Here is a 1220-nt window from a genome sequence, read left to right as displayed (position 1 = left end):
TTTTTTTCTGTATCTTAAGTATACTAACTGATCTCTCAGGCCTCTGCCAATTTAGGTTATTAGCTTTGAAGAAGAGTCTACAAATGAAATTACTCAAAACTATATTTTTAAAAATATTTAAGCATCTTTCTATTATTTGAGTTGACTTTTTAAAAATTGTTGTTAAAATATATGCAATACAAGACTTGTCAATTCAAGATTTTCAAATATGCAATTTACTGACACTAATTACAATAATCATGTTGTGTAATCATAACTATTGTATTTCTGTTTTCTTAAAAAATTATAGAATTTTCTGAATTATATTAAAAAATCTTGTAAGTTAATAAGGTAAACTAAGTTTTCCTTTTTATTTTACTTTTCTAACACTGACAAAAAGAGAAGTTTCTTTCATTATTATCATTTTGGAGAACAAAATCTGTTTTGTCTTAAAAGGTTAGCTTTCTCATTAGCTAGTGATCACAGTAGCACATCTTAACTGAAGATACTTATTCTGTGAATTTTCTGGTCAAATGCATTTATTTTTCCATAATATTGAAATAAATTTTTGAATAAACATCAAAAGGAAGAAAATGAGTAAACACTTGATTTATTTTTTATTTAAAAAAGTAATGTAAATAATATTATTACTCCAAATTAGAAATAACTTTAAATAGACATCTAAGAATTAGTTAATAGTATTATTTTGTGACCTTACCTGTATGTTTTGAAATTTGATCTTAATACCAAAAACAGTCATTATGAATTACAGACTGAGTCTCATCCTAGCTCTCCATAGTCTTTTGTTTTGAGAAGTTAGAAAGATAACTAATGAATTGAAATCTAAGAACAATGAAAATTAAAAGGCTGAGAAATAAATATGTATGGGTGTCATCATTAAAAGTAAAAATAAATTAGAACCCTTCTCGTACCTGGGTTTTTCTGACAAGGGCTTGTAACAGCTTGTTAGTTGCCTTCTGGTGTTAGTAGTACCAATAAAATCTCTGAGTATAAATCTTGGTCTCTAAAACATTTGGGATTAAAATGATGAAAATCTTGGAGACTACTAATAGATCAGTGACTATAATTACAGTGAAATATTTATCTTCCATCCAATCCTAAAGGGATTTTCTTGAATTGAATTTCTGTGTGGAGTTCCCAAAACATAGAAACCATGTGTCATCATTAATCAAAGATGCTCTGTAAGCTGTTGTGGGTAAAGAAAATGAATCTCACTAAAA

This window comes from Orycteropus afer, unplaced genomic scaffold (genome assembly GCF_000298275.1).
Source record: "Orycteropus afer afer isolate SDZICR_OR568_19922 unplaced genomic scaffold, OryAfe1.0 scaffold00412, whole genome shotgun sequence".
Taxonomy (NCBI): Eukaryota; Metazoa; Chordata; class Mammalia; order Tubulidentata; family Orycteropodidae; genus Orycteropus; species Orycteropus afer.
This window is presented reverse-complemented; position numbering follows the sequence as displayed.